Source organism: Ranitomeya imitator, chromosome 1 (assembly GCF_032444005.1).
Source record: "Ranitomeya imitator isolate aRanImi1 chromosome 1, aRanImi1.pri, whole genome shotgun sequence".
NCBI classification, from domain to species: Eukaryota; Metazoa; Chordata; class Amphibia; order Anura; family Dendrobatidae; genus Ranitomeya; species Ranitomeya imitator.
In genome coordinates, this window is record NC_091282.1 from 983,472,091 (window position 1) to 983,491,225 (window position 19,135).

The 19,135-nt window shown below is 43.8% G+C and overlaps 1 protein-coding gene across 15 annotated transcripts in view; it reads left to right on the forward strand.

Annotated features, from left to right (window-relative positions):
* BLTP1 (bridge-like lipid transfer protein family member 1) overlaps positions 1 to 19,135 on the forward strand; it is a 381,731-nt gene that overhangs the window by 61,712 nt on the left and 300,884 nt on the right. The window lies entirely within an intron of this gene.

The following is a 19,135-nucleotide window of genomic DNA, read 5'->3' on the forward strand; positions in this document are numbered from 1 at the left end:
TGTGTTTTTAAAGCAAATTTGTATTTTCTTTATAAGGTATAGTTAACAATTTGGTTAAACAAGGTTTATTGGTTAGAGGTAAAATACTTTGGGTAGAACCCAAACAGGTACACAAGTTGGGTAAAAGAAGGTAATATACTTTGAGTAGAACCCAAACAGGTACACAGCTTGGGTAATTAAAGGTTTAATACTTTCGTGTGAACACAAACAGGTACATTACTTGGGTAAAAGAAGGTAAAATACGGTTACAAGGTCAAAGACAACTTGTTCAAACTTTCTCATCCTGCCAGTCTATTCTTCCTTCCGGTGAAATAAATTATTCTGCGAATTGGTCCCTAATTCGGGAAACTGCCACAGAACTTCTATACGTAATGTTGTTATAATCAGCCAAGGTGGTTTCTTCAGAGTGGTCCTCAATGGAAATCTGTTCCTTGGATATTGCATAATTGTGCAGGACAACACACGCTTTCACCACCTCGTCAACAGTATCTGTCTTCAAGTTTATAGATGTCAGTAGAACTCTCCATTTGGAGGTCGAAATCTCAAAAGTGCACTCCACCATTCTCCGTGCACGTGTGAGGCGGTAGTTAAAAATTCTTTTAGTTTCGGTTAATCCATGGCTGGAGTAGGATTTCAAAAGATGTTCTGACAGCTGGAAGGCTTCATCCCCAACACAAACGAGAGGCATTGGTGGCCCAGAGGTTTGAGGCAGTGGTCTTGGGGGGGGGGGGGGGGGTCGAGGGATTGAAAGGTGTTTCCATACAAATGACGCCCCATTGCAGACAGTTTGAAAACTTGGGAATCATTTGACCGGCCATATGCCCCTATGTCCACCGCTACAAATTTGTAATCCGCATCGGAGATTGCCATCAGCACAATGGAAAAGTACTTATTATAGTTAAAATATTCTGATCCAGAACCAGCTGGTTTCACGATACGGATATGTTTCCCATCCACCTCCCCCAAGCAATTGGGAAACTGACACACTGGCTGGAATTTCTCAGCTACTTCCAACCAACTCTCCATTGTGGAATGTGGTATAAAATCATCATGCAAAGAGTCCCACAGTGCACAGCAAGTGTGCTTTACAGTCCCGGAGATGGTGGAAATTCCCAGTCTGAACTGTAAATGTAGTGACGAAAGGGATTCTCCAGTAGCAAGGAATCTGTGAACAAAAGCAAGGCCGAAATTACTACAAAATCAAATTACAATCAATGAAACTGTGCTACAGGAGTACATACAATAAAAATGGCTTACCGAAGAGTGACCATCAGACGCTCGGCCGGTGAAATAGAGAATCGGCAATATGTATCACTCCTTCGGATGAGATGTTCAATTCGGTCCACCAATAGATCAAAGTTCTCCGCTTTCATCCGCATATGAGAAAAATTTCTCTGGGTCTCCTCATAGCTCCATGTACAGTGTAGAAAACACCCCACATGTTATTCTCTGTGCGGTGATGAGGTGGATCCACAAATGGCGTCGGCGCACACGCATGATGCATTGTCTCTCTCGCTCCTTCTCCAGAACAATTGCTTTCAAGCGATTCGCCTCCACAATGAAATCCACATTGTTCTGCAGAATATTTGCAATAACGACATCTTTCTCTCCAAACACTTGCTCCCTTCCAACCTGTCACTGATGGGCTGTAGGAAGACTGTATATATAGTTTTCAGAGGGCAAATCACATTTTGGAGCCTCCCAGGGGCGTTCTTAAAAACCAGATCCGTCAAAAACCGGATGGAGAAACGGATGCCAACCGGATGGGACACACCCGGTTTACCGCCGGATCTGGACATCGGATCTGGCAGAAAACCGGATCCGTTCCATCTGGTTTTCACAAATTACGCCGGATCTGGCACTGCAGCGCGACACCGGAATCTACATGGCAGAAAGTTGCCATTTGAAATGACTTGAGTTTTGTGCCAGGACTGTGATCTGCTTTTTTTTCAACAAAATTAACCCCTTCCCGACCCATGACGCCACGTAGGCGTCATGAAAGTCTGTGCCAATCCGACCCATGACGCCTATGTGGCGTCATGGAAAGATCGCGTCCCTGCAGATCGGGTGAAAGGGTTAACTCCCATTTCACCCGATCTGCAGGGACAGGGGGAGTGGTAGTTTAGCCCAGGGGGGGTGGCTTCACCCCCCCGTGGCTACGATCGCTCTGATTGGCTGTTGAAAGTGAAACTGCCAATCAGAGCGATTTGTAATATTTCACCTATTATAACTGGTGAAATATTACAATCCAGCCATGGCCGATGCTGCAATATCATCGGCCATGGCTGGAAACACTAATGTGCCCCCACCCCACCCCACCGATCGCCCCCCCAGCCCTCCGATCTGTCCGGTACACTGCTCCGGCTCCCCTCCGTCCAGTGCTCCGCTCCCCCCGTGCTCTTGTCCGCTCCCCTGGTGCTCCAATCACCCTCCCCGTGCTCCAATCACCCCTCTGCACTCCGATCCACCCCCCTTGCTCCGTTCCAACCCCCGTGCTCCGTTCCTCCCCTCCCGCGCTCTGATCCACCCCCCCATGCTCCGATCCCCCCCTCCCCCGTGCTCCCCCCCACCCCATCATACTTACCGATCCTGCCGGGGTCCGTCCATCTTCTCCCTGGGCGCCGCCATCTTCCAAAATGGCGGGTTCATGCGCAGTGCGCCCGCCGAATCTGCCGGCCGGCAGATTCGTTCCAAAGTGCATTTTGATCACTGAGATATAATCTATCTCAGTGATCAAAATAAAAAAATAATAAATGACCCCCCCTCCCTTTTGTCACCCTCATAGGTAGGGACAATAAAAAAAATACCATGTAAACCTATGGAAAACAAAATCCGCTGTGCCCATGGTGCGGAAAAAACCGCGCGGAAACGCTGCGTTGTATTTTCCGCAGCATGTCAATTCTTTGTGCGGATTCCGCAGCGTTTTACACCTGTTCCTCAATAGGAATCCGCAGCTGAAATCCACACAAAAAACACTGGAAATCTGCGGAAAATCCGCAGGTAAAACGCAGTGCCTTTTACCTGCGGATTTTTCAAAAATGATGCTGAAAAATCTCACACGAATCCGCAACGTGGGCACATAGCCTTAGGGTTAGGGTTGGAATTAGGGTTGTGGTTAGGGGTGTGATTAGGGTTATGGCTACAGTTGGGATTAGAGTTAGGGGTGTGGGGGGGTTAGTGTTGGAGGTAGAATTGAGGGGTTTCCACTGTTTAGGCACATCAGGGGTCTCCAAACGCAACATGGCGCCACCATTGATTCCAGCCAATCTCGTATTCAAAAAGTCAAATGGTGCTCCCTCAATTCCGAGCCCCGACGTGTGCCCAAACAGTGGTTTACCCCCACATATGGGGTACCAGCATACTCAGGATAAACTGCGCAACAATTACTTGGGTCCAATTTCTCCTGTTACCCTTGTGAAAATAAAAAAATGCTTGCTAAAACATCATTTTTGAGGAAAGAAAAATTATTTTTTATTTTCACGGCTCTGCGTTGTAAACGTCTGTGAAGCACTTGGGGTTCAAAGTGCTCACCACACATCTAGATAAGTTCCTTTCGGGGTCTAGTTTCCAAAATGGGGTCACTTGTGGGGGGTTTCTACTGTTAAGCCACATCAGGGGCTCTGCAAACGCAACGTGACGCCCACAGAGCATTCCATCAAAGTCTGCATTTCAAAACGTCACTACTTCACTTCCGAGCCCCGGCATGTGCCCAAACAGTAGTTTACCCCCACATATGGGGTATCACCGTACTCAGGAGAAACTGGACAACAAATATTGGGGTCAAATTTCTCCTGTTACCCTTGGGAAAATTAAAAAATTCTGGGCTAAATAATTATTTTTGAGGAAAGAAAACGTATTTATTATTTTCACGGCTCTGCATTATAAACTTCTGTGAAGCACTTGGGGTTCAAAGTGCTCACCACACATCTAGATAAGTTCCTTTCGGGGTCTAGTTTCCAAAATGGGGTCACTTGTGGGGGGTTTCTACTGTTAAGCCACATCAGGGGCTCTGCAAACGCAACGTGACGCCCACAGAGCATTCCATCAAAGTCTGCATTTCAAAACGTCACTTCTTCACTTCCGAGCCCCGGCATGTGCCCAAACAGTGGTTTACCCCCACATATGGGGTATCAGAATACTCAGGAGAAACTGGACAACAACTTTTGGGGTCAAATTTCTCCTTTTACCCTTGGGAAAATAAAAAATTGCAGGCTAAAAGATCATTTTTGAGAAAATATTTTTTTATTTTATTTTCATGGCTCTGCGTTATAAACTTCTGTGAAGCACTTGGGGGTTAAAAGTCCTCACCACACATCTAGATTAGTTCCTTTGGGGGTCTAGTTTCCAAAATGGGGTCATTTCTGGGGGATCTCCAATGTTTAGGCACACAGGGGCTCTCCAAACGTGACATGGTGTCCGCTAATGATTGGAGCTAATTTTCCATTTAAAAAGCCAAATGGCGTGCCTTCCCTTCCGAGCCCTGCCGTGCGCCCAAACAGTGGTTTAGCCCCACATATGGGGTATCAGCGTACTCAGGACAAACTGGACAACAACATTTGGGGTCCAATTTCTCCTATTACCCTTGGCAAAATAGGAAATTCCAGGCTAAAACATCATTTTTGAGGAAAGAAATTTTTTTTATTTTCATGGCTCTGCGTTATAAACTTCTGTGAAGTACCTGGGGGTTTAAAGTGCTCAATATGCATCTAGATAAGTTCCTTGGGGGGTCTAGTTTCCAAAATGGGGTCACTTGTGGGGGAGCTCCAATGTTTAGGCACACAGGGGCTCTCCAAACGCGACATGGTGTCCGCTAATGATTGGAGCTAATTTTCCATTCAAAAAGTCAAATGGCGCGCCTTTCCTTCCGAGCCCTGCCGAGTGCCCAAACAGTGGTTTACCCCCACATATGAGGTATCGGCGTACTCGGGAGAAATTGCCCAACAAATTTTATGATCCATTTTATCCTATTGCCAATGTGAAAATGAAAAAATTGAGGCGAAAAGAATTTTTTTGTGAAAAAAAAGTACTTTTTCATTTTTACAGATCAATTTGTGAAGCACCTGAGGGTTTAAAGTGCTCACTAGGCATCTAGATAAGTTCCTTGGGGGGTCTAGTTTCCAAAATGGGGTCACTTGTGGGGGAGCGCCAATGTTTAGGCACACAGGGTCTCTCCAAACGCGACATGGTGTGCGCTAACGATGGAGATAATTTTTCATTCTGAATGTCAAATGGCGCTCCTTCCCTTCCGAGCCGTACCATGTGCCCAAACAGTGGTTTACCCCCACATGTGAGGTATTGGTGTACTCAGGAGAAATTGCCCAACAAATTTTAGGATCCATTTTATCCTATTACCAATGTGAAAATGAAAAAATTGAGGCTAAAAGAATTTTTTTTTTGAAAAAAAAGTACTTTTTCATTTTTACGGATCAATTTGTGAAGCACCTGGGGGTTCAAAGTGCTCACTATGCATCTAGATAAGTTCCTTGGGGCGTCTAGTTTCCAAAATGGGGTCACTTGTGGGGGAGTTCCAATGTTTAGGCACATGGGGGCTCTCCAAACGTGACATGGTGTCCGCTAAAGAGTGGAGCCAATTTTTCATTCAAAAAGTCAAATGGCGCTCCTTCCCTTCCAAGCCCTGCCGTGCGCCCAAACAGTGGTTTACCCCCACATATGACTTATCAGCGTACTCAGGACAAATTGGACAACAACTTTCGTTGTTCAGTTTCTCCTTTTACCATTGGGAAAATAAAAAAATTGTTGCTAAAAGATAATTTTTGTGACTAAAAAGTTAAATGTTCATTTTTTCCTTCCATGTTGCTTCTGCTGCTGTGAAGCACCTGAAGGGTTAATAAACTTCTTGAATGTGGTTTTGAGTACCTTGAGGGGCGCAGTTTTTAGAATGGTGTCATTTTTGGGTATTTTCAGCCATATAGACCCCTCAAACTGACTTCAAATGTGAGGTGGTCCCTAAAAAAAATGGTTTTGTAAATTTCGTTGTAAAAATGAGAAATCGCTGGTCAAATTTTAACCCTTATAACTTCCTAGCAAAAAAAAATTTTGTTTCCAAAATTGTGCTGATGTAAAGTATACATGTGGGAAATGTTATTTATTAACTATTTTGTGTCACATAACTCTCTGGTTTAACAGAATAAAAATTCAAAATGTGAAATTTTCAAAATTTTCGCCAAATTTCCGTTTTTATCACAAATAAACGCAGAATTTATTGACCTAAATTTACCACTAACATGAAGCCCAATATGTCACGAAAAAACAATCTCAGAACCGCTAGGATCCGTTGAAGCGTTCCTGAGTTATTACCTCATAAAGGGACACTGGTCAGAATTGCAAAAAACGGCAAGGTCTTTAAGGTCAAAATAGGCTGGGTCATGAATGGGTTAAACAACTGAATGAACATCCTTCAAGGCCGGTGATTCCATAATTTTTGCCAGGGGTTGTATTCGAGCTTTAACAATTTACAGAAAATCCATGTTTTCATTATGTGGGGTTTAATTCCTTTTTTTTTTTGCTTCTGCAACATGTGTTTTCACAAACTTGAAAATTATGAATAGTAATCATATTTGTAGCTGGACTTTAAACACATTCTACTACACATTACCAGTGCATTCTGTGAGTGCTTGAGCTGTGAGCTTGATACTTTACATTTATGCTGAATTTGTAAAGAGATTTTCTCAAGATCAATCATCAAGAGTGTGCAGGAGTCCCCAGTCTCCTGGCTTCCTGCTTGCTGGGGCATTGCGTTTCTTATTCTTGACATTTCACAGTATGGTTGGTCCAAAGTGCATGTGCTCCAATTCTGCTAGCAGAGGCAGCTTTGACTGCAAAAGCGGGAGGGTGCAGGAGCACTTGAAGCTGGCTGGATCCAGTGATCTGGTCAGTTTCAAAGCTTTTGAGAAGAGCTTGTACTTGTATGCAGTGCACTCCTTTTCTAGGAGTCTGACCACCGCTCATAACAAATTAAAGCTGCACTCTGAAGTGCTATTATATGTAAACATTGAATATATGAAATTGGAATTGCATTACTGCTTTAGAAAACCTGTTAAAAAATCAAGCTACTTAGCGCACAAATTGGCCAATTTGCGTGTTCCCAACAGCCAGCGACAAGGCATACCCCTTTGTTGGGACCCTAAACCTAACATGATGTCTGTTCTGGGCTCAAAGCCTACAATTATATGGGCAGGTAGGAGCAAGCCCAGGAGAAGCATCATGTTAGGTTTAGAGTCCCAACAAAGGGACTCTAAACCTAACATGATTGTGACTGGCTGTTGGACTCACATGAATTGGCCAATTTGTGTGCTAAATAGCTCCATTTTCTAACATGTTTTTACAGCAGTAATTCCGGATAGACCACAGAGGTAGCTGTGACATCGAACAGTAAGTAATTGTAAGCAAAATCCCTACTTTATCGAGAATGGAAAGGATTTTTAATGCTTGTTACAATCACTTGGCAATTTTACATTTATTAGATATAGAGAACCTCTTTAATCTTTATATAGAAGTTTATTTCTCTATTGCTTCATTGGGGGACACAGAAACCATGGGTGTATGCTGCTGCCACTACGAGGCTGACACTATGCAAATAAAAAAGTTAGCTCCTCTGCAGTGTACACCCCACCGACAGGAAGTGGGATGTTCAGTTTAGCTTAGTGTGAGTAGGAGGTGGACACGGGTCTTTCATTAGACCCATATCTACCTCAGTGTGCGTCGTTCCTTTTCAGGTACCACAGAGGGATACAGCGTGAACGGTTACTACTGTACTCCCACAAAGAGACTATGAGTACGGCATGTACTGCCACCCCATATCCTCATACGTCTAGTCGGCAGGACCCCAGCCCCTAACACAGAAGCGTGTCGAGGTGATCCGATTGTCGGTCCTGCCTCCGTCTCCCACCCACTCGCCCACCAGAGCCTGTCGGTTTGAGGAGACGCAGATGTCCCACAACACTGGATTATCAGACGTCCGACGTTTCTTGGATGGGGAGGTACTTTATATCTCTCTCTCCCCCCAGGTGCGGCAAAGAAGATAAGAAGATCAAAGAAGAAAGAAGACCAATTTTTCCTTTATTTTAATAGTGACCACGCTGCTCCCCCCGTGCTCTGGCGGTCATCAGAAGTAATCTAGGTCCCGGCTTCTCCTGGGCCTAGCTGCGGAGTTGGGCATTAGGGATTTTTTCCCCCCTTAAATTTTGGGGGTATTGGGGGCTCCAGGCATTCTTTTGCAGCGTTTTTAGATCCTCCGTGCCGCTCCCTCATGCTCCGGCGGTCACCAGCAGTAATCTAGGTCCTGGCTTCACTCGGGCCTAGCTGCAGCACTGGCTCCGCCCCTTCTTTCTGCTCTTCAGGCGGGCTTTTTTGCCGCCCATTGTTCAGTTCCTCCTGGCATATGTAGCTTGGCACACCCGGCCTGTAATAGCCCCGCCACCCTCGGCTTCATCTCTCTGCCTCAGAGCCGGCACCATCTTTAGCCTCCTGAACCCGGCGCTTGGCTCTGCCCCTTTTCCAGGCCTGTCAGTCTCCTTGTACAGAGTGGTGTTTTTCACCGTGCGTCCCTGTAACATGCGCTTTTACCCTCAGAAGCCAGGGCATCCTCTCACGGCCGCCATTTTCCGCCTCCTGGGACCGAATAGTGCCTTTCCTGTGGGACCTTCCTCTTCCAGCTGTCCTACAGCCTGGAAGCTGAAAACAGGACACCTACTGGGAGTAGCTGCACTGCAGAATCACCTCTGTATCTTCTCTCTACAAGCCAGGCACAGCGAAATAAAGCTGTGGGATAGCACTATCTGCAGGCTCAAGGGTGAGAGTAGCTATCAACCCAACGGTGCTGGCGTAATATCTGCTCTAAAGCAGTGCAGTGACTGGGGTAATAAATGCTCTTCAGCAGTGCAGTGACTAGGCTAATAAATGCTCTAGAGCAGAAAAATGCAGTCACTGGTGTATTATGTGCTCTTGAGCCGTGCAGTGGCAGGTTTAATAGATGCTCTAAAGCAGTGCAGTCACTGGCTACCTTCATCTGTATCACTGCACGCTCTGCAGCCTCCACAGGGAGATGGGCATTTATAAATCCTGCCGTACGCTGTTTGCTCTGAAGAATGTTTGACTTGCACGTTTTCCACTATATCACACTGCTGTTGTGTTTTTCCCCTATTACATTTATGTGCTTTGGTTTCAGCAGAGCAACATTCAGCCATTACTCTAAACACAATGATTCTAGAGCTCTGGCATATAGCAGAGAGGGGAGCTGCTCCTTCCTCTTCACTACTGTAGTGTTGGGACCAAACTCCAGCTGGGTAAAGTCTGTATTCTCCAGCATGGCCTGCTGTGGCTCAGTGGACAAAGAAGATGAACACAAATCGCAGGCCCAAGGGTCTGAACCCAAGTGCACAACAGAGAGTAGAGTTTAGTCTCCCTCTGATTCCACACCTACTGTTCTTCCCTCAGGAGAGAAGACAGATTGGGACAGGCTTCGTGGTGCGGCTTACTACACGAGACTGTTATTCTGCCTAATGCCTTCAGGTACCCATACCTAGACTGCAACACAGAATCGTCTCTCTCCGATATTCTTCTCCAGGGTTCTCTCCATGCTGATTCAGTCGCAGGATACTGAGAGCCGATCGTAGCAGCACTCTATCCGCCATCCAGGTTCCACAAGCACCGCCTTCCAGGTACAGTACGGTATTTTGCAACTGTCGTATCTTCACCAAATCAGACGTGTCTTGGATTGATCGCTGCAGTGGTACTGGCGTTCTGTACTGTAATCAGGAAAGTCAGACGCACTCTCCTTCACGCTCCTCGCGTTCGAATGCAGTGGCACTCTATCCGCTATCCAGGTTTTAGATGCATCATCTTCCAGACTCATTTAGTCAATGCCTACCCTCTTTCCAGTGGTTTAGACGTGCCCGAGGTCGATTGCTGCATTGGTCCTGCTTTTCTGCCCCAGAGTGAGGTGAATCAGAAACGTCCTCTATCACGTACCTCAGGGTCTTTTGCAGCATCTGCCTAGGCTCCCCTCTTGCCACCGCTCAGAGAAAGGAGCCCGGTATTCATCACTTCTGGTTGGCTTCCACAGCTGTTACAGTCCGCTTTCAGGTGAGTCAGAGGTGCACCTTCTGCCGCGTGTTTCATGGCCAATAACATCTGTAGTCTATTAACAGCTAAACAGAAGATCTACCACGTACCACAGGATGGATCTCCATACCACAGGATGGATCTCTGCGGCAGCATAAGTGGCCAGTCCACTTTCAGGTAGGTCGGACACGATGGTGTTAGGTACCGGATGGTCGCAGTTTTTTCTTCAGCCACGCACTGGGCCTTAATTGTGTCCAGCTAGGCCGCCCCTCCCCCTTTTCAGTATACGGGCTCAGCGTAGAGAGGCCCTCAGGCCTCCAGGTCGACGAATGCTCGCTAAATCCGGTCAGCAATTTTTAGGTTTATGAGGTCAGAGCAGAGCTCCTTCTTCCGGGTTTAAGGCGCACTCTACCCGGGCAGTGGGCGCCTCCTGGCATTTCACATTGGACCTCCGCCCTGCACTTCTTCAGAGCGATGATCGGTCCTCCCTATGTTCGCAAAAAAATAAAGAATAAATAAATAATTTTTCAGAGTCCATGCCTGGCTTTGGCGTATGCCGGCTTAGGTAGAAAGACCTTGCAGGCGACTGTGGTGAGTTTCTCCGATCTGATTGCAGTTGACTGCTGTTCCCTCCACAGGGACTGCTTTGGGACGTCCCATGGTTTCCTGTGTCCCCCAATGAAGCGATAGAGAAAACAGGATTTTTGGTTGCTTATCGTAAAATCTGTTTCTTGGAGCCTTCATTTGGGGACACAGCACCCTCCCAAGTTGAACAGCTCTGTTTATTGTGTTATATTGTTAAAGTTTGAGGTTTCTTTCTCTTTTACATGTTGCTTCTCCTACTGCTTTCTCACTAACTGAATATCCTACTTCCTGTCGGTGGGGTGTACACTGCGGAGGAGGAGCTACCTTTTTTATTTGCATAGTGTCAGCCTCCTAGTGGCAGCAGCATACACCCATGGTTTCCTGTGTCCCCCAATGGAGGCTCCGGGAAACAGATTTTACGGTAAGCAACCAAAAATCCAGTTTTTTTTATTTTGCTTCTATGTAATATTTTCAAGAACATAATGAACAAAAAATTTCTGCACTCACAAATTGGCTACTTATGCTAAGTGTACCAGTGTGGCGTCCAGGCTGCTAACTTCAGCGTTGTCTTGAGTGGATACAATTGTATCGAATTTAAGGGTTTTCAGCACCTGTATTTAAACAAGAATGCTCTCATTCACTGGCCAAGATCTTGAAAGTAAATTGAAGTACAAACTGTATAAGAAGGCTGCAGAAGTTCTCATTATACTGTGTATAAGGGCAATTCCAAAAAATCAGAGCATCCAAACAAAGATCGAAGCAAAGTGGCCCAAATAGAAATAATAACCTTTATTTGTTACACAATGTAACCAACATGAAATTAAAGTCATGGAGAGAGTGTAAGTGAATATATGAGAAGATATGTTAGATCTCTTCATTTTAAAAGTCTTGTGAGAGCCTTTTTCTGAAGATCAGTGGGGGTCCTGGCAGCCCTACCTCCACCGATTAAGAAGTTATCACCTATGCTGAGGATAGTTTGGATTTGCAAACAGAATGCCTGCCATATACGGTGCTATGACTTATCCTCTGCGATTATAAGCTCATTAATACAGGGGGTTTAACATGAATGACTGTCAGACTACAGACATTTTGTTTTATTTCATTTAATACTAAAGATTGCAAGTTAAATGCAACCTGCCTGATTTGTCTTACATAATTTAGCATTAGTCTCTTAATGAGGCCCAGTGGCTACCAAAGAGATTTAATTCATAGAGAAAAAAATGCAATCATCTTCCTGTTAGTGATAGCATGACGGAGTCCCTTGTGGACCATGGTCCGCTTTAATTTTCTATGTATAATTGATCAGAGTCTCTTAGAGGAGATTCTTCTAATTAATAGCCTAACTTTCTGCTCTTCTCCTTCATTAAGTGTTTTACTTTCCTGTTTTATTGTATTGTGTGGACCGGCATTTACAATTCCATATAAATAATTATATTATCCATAGTCAGAAACCAAACCGATTTTCAAAGCAGGAACAAAACTATTCACAGTGGCATGTAAGGAGTTAAAGAAGACCGGTCAGCACAATTTTGTAATGTTAAGGCATGGCTGTAATAGCACTGTAATACAGATTACATTGATGCCTTTGGTGAAGAAATCCGCTTTGTTGTTCTTCTGTTATCACCATTTGAAAATTTCTGCTAATTGGATTTTGGTGCATCGGGACCGGACTGTGCGCAGGGTCTTCCCCTCCCTGTCTGTGATTCCCCGACCCCCTCCGCCTGCTTCCGGTCTGTGAATGCCCTGCCTCTGTTGGAAATATCAGCAGTGACCTGTCATTCACAGACCCGAGGAGTTTGGTCTTCAGTGAAGAGGCAAATTACAGCCAAATCTATGGAGGGAGAGAAACTGGAGGTAGAAAGAGGCAAAGCACAAGAAGAGAAGCTACAGATTCCAAAGGGCAAAATTGCTTAAAATAATCTAAAGCAAAAAAGTGTGTATATAGAGTGCCACTGGTATAAGAGGTCCTGTTTAGCAAGTGGTGCTAATGTTAAAAATGAACTTTTATTCTGAACTATTAAAGACCAGAAACACAAAAATCCTAAAAAAAAATCCTAAAAAAAAAATCCCTAGGGGCTAATAATGCAACAAGGTCAAGGTCTGCAGAAGGTCAAATGAATGGCCGGTGTCATAATTCTTTGAGCATGGTGATATGAGGATTTCACCAGCTAGATAGTCTCCCCTGAAGAGTCCTACAAGAGGAAACGCCCTGAGTAATGTACGTAATCATGGACATGGTGATGGCCTAATGGCCTCTACATGAATCCATCAGACAAGGAGACGCTATACTTGAGACTTCTAATGGTGAGATCTTACCAATATGTGCATTAGTTTGTGTGAACGTTCTCACGTACCGTTAATATGCTGCTTCCCTTTATATCATGCTAAACTTACTAGGAATTTGATAGCTTGTCTTGACCGAAAACAAATATTTTTAGACTGTTTGCTGCTGTAATAGGCAGGGCTGTGGAGTCGGAGTCACGGAGTCGGAGTTAGTTTTGGTTGGAGTCGGAGCCGGTAGAAATGTACCGACTCCGACTCCAGCTTTAAAAAAAATGTATTAATATTTCATAATTGAACTTTCATATGAATTTTATAAATGTTACTCAAATATATATGTTCTATCAAACTATGAACAACAGTGATAAGCAGTTCTGCTGGAGATAGAGACATTTCTTACTTCTTGTGTGTCACTGTTCTCCATTGCCCTTATCTAGTCTTATACTTGGTTAACCTCATGCTGCCCCAACCTCCCTACTTACAATGTATGAAACTGAAAGTGAAAATGTGTTTCAAATTCTTAGTAGTAAAGCTCCTCCACTAGACTAGATGTTTGGTGTGGGTCTTTCAAGCATCTCACAGCTGCTACTCAGAAGAGGAAGACTGTAAGAAGTATTATCCTTTCAACAAACTTTGCATCAGTTAACTGAGTACATGAGGAATAACAGTATTACTGACCACTATATCAGTTGTACGACCTGGCAATAATTTTGTACAATTGTTTTTAGGAAAAACAATTGTCATTTGGATTGTGAATGCAGAATTAAAAACCTGAGAATGTCAAAGAAGCGTCACATTAAATCAGCTGTATTTGAACATTTCACCATCACTCAAGATAGAAAACATTGTCTGACAGTGTATAGATTTCTTCTTATTAACTGCATAAGTGTTTATTGCATATTTACTTACAAGAGTTTAGAAAAGTTTATAAAAGTTGCTATATTCTAATTGTATTCTAATAAATAAAGTTTTTGCTCTAAGTGGTCTGATTACTTATATGATGGTGAGAAACTGAATAAGCACGATGTTAATATTTGACAATAGTAAATTTATTGTTACGAATTGGCCATTTATGAAGGAGTCGGAGCCGGAGTCGGAACCTGATAAAATCCAGGAGTCGGGAGTCGCAACTGTGGCTTACCGACTCCACAGCCCTGGTAATAGGACTGTGTTTCTATAGGGGCATAATACACATGGTATTCTGTTCATGTATTTTTTGACCTTGTTGCATTATTAGTCCATAGGGATTTCTTTATGATTTTTGTGTTTTATGGTTTTTAATAGTTTAGAATAAAAGTTAATTTTTAATATTACCACTATTTGCTAAACAGGACTTAAAATAATCTAGACTACAAGTCATTTAAGGTCCTGAAATAGCGTTATTCCTCATGTAAATATATGACAACTTTGCAAAGTCAGCTGAGAGAGCATCTTTACTGAGATCTCTTATCAGATTTCACAATGCAAATTTCTTACATTATTAACTAAAGGTACCTTCACACTCAGCGACGCTACAGCGTCGCTGTTTGGTCGCTGGAGAGCTGTCACACAGACAGCTCTCCAGCGACCAACGATGCCGGTAACCAGGGTAAACTTTGGGTTACTAAGCGCAGGGCCGCGCTTAGTAACCCGATGTTTACCTTGGTTACCATCGTAAAAGTAAAAAAAACAAACACTACATACTTACCTTCCGGTGTCTGTCCCCAGCGCTGTGCTTTCCTGCACTGACTGTGAGCACAGCGGCCGGAAAGCAGAGCGGTGACGTCACCGCTGTGTTTTCTGGCTGGCCGGCGCACACAGCCAGTGCAGAGAAGCACAGCGCCGGGGACAGACACCGGAAGGTAAGTATGTAGTGTTTGTTTTTTTTTAACTTTTACGCTGGTAACCAGGGTAAACATCGAGTTACTAAGCACGGCCCTGCGCTTAGTAACCCGATGTTTACCCTGGTTACCAGGGAAGACATCGCTGAATCTGCGTCACACACGCCGATTCAGCGATGTCTGCAGGGAGTCCAGCGACGAAATAAAGTGCTGGACTTTCTGCAGCGACCAACGACATCACAGCAGGATCCTGATTGCTGCTGCGTGTCAAACTGAACGATATCGCTAGCCAGGACGCTGCAACGTCACGGATCGCTAGCGATATTGTTCAGTGTGACGGTACCTTAAGACCTGATGAGGCTGGTGTGGGTCCGTGTCCCTCCTGCTGCAGATATCTCACACTGCTCAGTACGCACTGTATCTGTATTGGGATTATAAAGCTATTCCTGCATACATTTTCGCAATACCTGCATCATCTATATCAGGTCTAAGGGTACGTTCTCAATGTATATTCTGCAGTCATCTGGCATTTCAGAGGAAAATATACCTTGCCACAATTGTCCTTGGCAGCATGAATTAGTTGACTGGTTCTCTTTAATTCTTGCAATTTTAGGCATAAGGAGCCCCCACATAGCCCCTATATGCAGTATGATCTCCTGCATAGTCTCACCTATATGCGGTGGGGGCCCCACATAGCCTCCCCTATATACAATGTGGGCCCCACGTATCCTCCTATATACAATTGTGAGCCCCCACATAGTCCTCTATTTCCAGTTTGATCCCTTACACAACCCACTATATACAGTATGAGCCCGCACATAGCTCTCTGTATACAGTGTGAGCCCCCACATAGTCATCTATTTGCAGCTCGAGCCTCCCCATAGCCTCCGATATACAATGTGAGCCCCCACCTAGCCTCCTGTATACAGTGTTAGCCCCCACATAGCCTTCTATAGTGTGAGCCCCCACACAGCCTCCTGTATGCAGTAGGTGCATCCTATAGATATTATGAGCCCTCACATAGCCTCTTATATACAGTGTGAGCCCTCGCATAGCTTCATATATTCAACATGAGCCCCCACATAGCCTCCTATATATAGGATGAGCCTACACATAGCCTCCTATACACAACATGAGCCTCCACAATAGCCCATTTTGCACAGCATGAGCCCGTGGAAACTGTTTTTACCCCCTCGGCTGTCTTGGTCCGAGGGCTGGCCTGGGACAACCGAAGGAACGGATGTAGCTCGCGGGCCGTACTCTGCGTAGCTCTGTTCTAAATCAACAGAAAATGGAAACTTTGGTTGTGTATAAAAAAAAAGAACCATAAACTAAGGGTGTGAATATTTATCAATCATAGTCCCTTTTTAAAGATTTTTTTAGATAAGATGATAGACAATTAGGTTCTGTAGAAGGACGTAGATCTGGGGATTTATTATGATGGAATATAGGCTGAACTGGATGGACAAATGTCTTTTTTCGGCCTTACTAACTATGTTACTATGTTACTATGTTAATTCTCTCATTCTAATGTATTATAGCCTCACAGTTTGTCACCACTGCCTTCTTTATATTTTGTTATAGTAATTTAAAGGGATTGTCTGTGAAATCCTCCCGGTGGCGGATTTCACTGAGTGGTACCTCCTGGCATTTGCCTGAATCCAGTACATGCTGCTCCATAGTCTGCGTTTACACCAGAAGGTTGTCATTGTTTCAAGCAGATGTTATTTGGCATTGGCCACCGTGGTTAGGTGACTTCCACAGTGCATCATCCATGATGTCTGTGAGGGACATGACACAGTGAGGGAGTCAACTGACCGCCGCAGCCAGTCACAGACCGCAGTGGTCCTGCTGCTGGTGAACGGAGACTTCTCCTGGTGTGAATCAAGCCCATTGAGCAGTCTGCATTGGATGCAGGTATGTGCAGATAGGTGAGTATCACTTTATTATTTTTAAACCTACCAAGACACCGGGAACATTTTCATTTTGCCTGGACAACCACTATACTGTAAAGCGGGTCTGTCAACTTACTATTCTGTATGTATGGGCTGCATATTGTAGCCTCACTTTCTTGCCTTTCCTTTTTTTTTCTTTTTTTTCCCCTTCCGTTTATCATTCAGAGGGTTTTCTTCTCTTATATTGTTTTCCCACCTTCCAGGACTTTATGGATTTGCTGCTAGGGGGATATAGGCTTTAATTATTTATCTATGCATTGTATTTTGCCGTTTTTCTGTGGTTCAGTGAGTCTGTTGACCTTTTTCTATTGAATACTATTTGCTTCTGATTATCACGGATATATCGTTGTTATTATTCATTATTTTGTAAGGTTTTTCCTGTTGTGACTGATTAGTTTTTGTCATCTTTCTCAGTGGCTTTTGTGTGTGTTTCATTACAAGCATACTCCCGATGCACACAGTGGAGGCAGGTTTTCCTCTGCATGGGGGGCACTGATAAGGCTTTTGGTCATTTGTTAACCTTATGGTTTTTTAACTGTTTTAACTGTTTTTAACTTGTTTGTTGCTTGTCCAACTGTAATTGTCTTAATAAAGATTTATATCATCATTTTGTTGTATTACTTGTGGTGATCCTTACCTTTGCACGCTACTTTTTCTCTTGGTCATTGGCCACCGTGCTTGCTGCTGAACGGGCTAGGGGCTGCATTTTATAGCAGCCACTATATATCATATCCTATGTGTTTGGTGTATTCTTTTAGCCAACTGACATATTTTAGGACGTATGGGCACTAGCACCTGTAGCATACTGCCTTTACATAGGACATTATATTAAACTGACAAATCAGCTTTAAATAGCAAGGATTCTTCCTTTGAGTGGTGCACAGAAGTTGTTTTATTGATGTTATTCTGTGATCATGCCTATATCAAGAATTCTCAATCTCTCAATCTTTTGTGTCTCAAGATTTGACAATACAAATGGCATACATTTCTAAATGGATCTCTCAGACCAGATGAGGCTGATGTGGTCACTTTGAAAGTCCATGGCAGAATGTATAATCCTTTAGAAGCATTTAACTTAAAATCCGCCTAGCTAGTCTAAATGACAGCGCCTCTGTGTTTCTCCTGCCACTGAAGAGCTCTCCCACTGCTCAGTACAAGCTGCCAGTCAGGATGGGCTGGCAGAGACGGACTACACTTGGACTCGGGAGCTATTTCATTCTATATCAGGACTCCTAAAATTCTCATTTATATAATCAGGACATCATACACCCATTCTGACATCGATACTTAAAGAAAATACACCAGTCTTATCAGTTGTCAGAAACGTATTTAAATAGTCGCTGCTATTTCAATAATATTTGTATAAATCAATAATCAACAGTCGAATATGACACTTCGTAATAATATATCTTATAACAGAAATCGTGTAATACTGTATGCGTATTCACTTCTGAGCCACTTTCTACATCAACCTCCTGTAATCCTTATCTGCTGATGTCTTGGTCTAACCAGATGGACTGCAAGCACAGAGTATTATCAGGCTACACAGCATAGTGAGAAACCAGGCAACAAACCAGGGGGACTTAGCTATGTTCACACGTTGCTTTTTTGTTGCTTTTGTCAAAACCTGATCTTTTGGCAGTAAAAAAGCTGCAGACAAAAAGCCGGTTTGCTAACCTATTTTGCTGCATATTTACTGCGTTTTTCAGGATCCTAAAGTTTAGCTTTGCTTCAACCATACAAGCATTAATAATACAATGTGTTAGGCTACCAATGCAAGAATGTGAAAACCTAAAACTTGTTTTAAAAAAAGGGCATTTTGATAAAATTATTTAATGGAAAAAGTTTTTATGTTGGAGAGAAATTGTGACTATTCTGAATGAAAAAGTCAATGAAAAAAGTCACAATTGCAAATGTAAAAACCGGGAGATTGGCCCCCCCCTTCTTCGTTGCCCCTTGACCCCAACCACCTCCTCCCCTCTTGTGTTATGTCTCGTGCTATGTCTTGTTGATATGGTTGAGAAAATTTTCAATAAAAATTATTTGAACGAAAACCGGGAGATTGGGTGGGGGGAGTTGAATTGGTCAGGCATACTTTACCTAAGATATTGGCAGTGCGTTTAGTTGGCCAGGCATTGCTCCATTTCACACATTGGCCATGTACGGTTTACTTACTTTTATACATTGGTCGGGCATTGTTTACTTTCACACATTGCTCAAGCGCTGTGGAGTCCATAAGCAAAACCACTGACTCTGACTCCTCAACTTCTCTGATTATTAGAGGAAGAGAACTAGAACTCTAGTGCCACCTATTGGAAGGTAGCAATCCTACAAGTCAATGTCGACCCTTTAACGAGCCTTGTCACATGACTTAGGATAATAGCCAAACCAGAATCTCAGTTTGCAGACACT